Source organism: Eurypyga helias, unplaced genomic scaffold (genome assembly GCF_000690775.1).
Source record: "Eurypyga helias isolate BGI_N326 unplaced genomic scaffold, ASM69077v1 scaffold6010, whole genome shotgun sequence".
NCBI classification, from domain to species: Eukaryota; Metazoa; Chordata; class Aves; order Eurypygiformes; family Eurypygidae; genus Eurypyga; species Eurypyga helias.
The window spans coordinates 1,628-1,876 of record NW_010223701.1 but is presented as its reverse complement, the minus strand read 5'-3'; positions in this window follow the sequence as shown (position 1 = coordinate 1,876).

Genomic DNA, 249 nt, shown 5'->3' with positions numbered 1-249 from the left:
CTACACTAAGCCAGGGAATCAAGAAGCAGGGTGAGAGGATACAGTGATTCCATGTCCATATATCAAGCCATAATGATATCATAAAACATCTATATCCTTTTAATACCAAAGCTTTAACCTGTTCAGAACACGTCTCTAACAGCTTAAGGGCAGCATGGGTGGGTGTCGTGGTTTAACTCCGGATAGCAAAATACCACGAAGCCGCTCTCACAAATCCCTCTCCCCTCCTCCAGTGGAGGGGGCGCATTG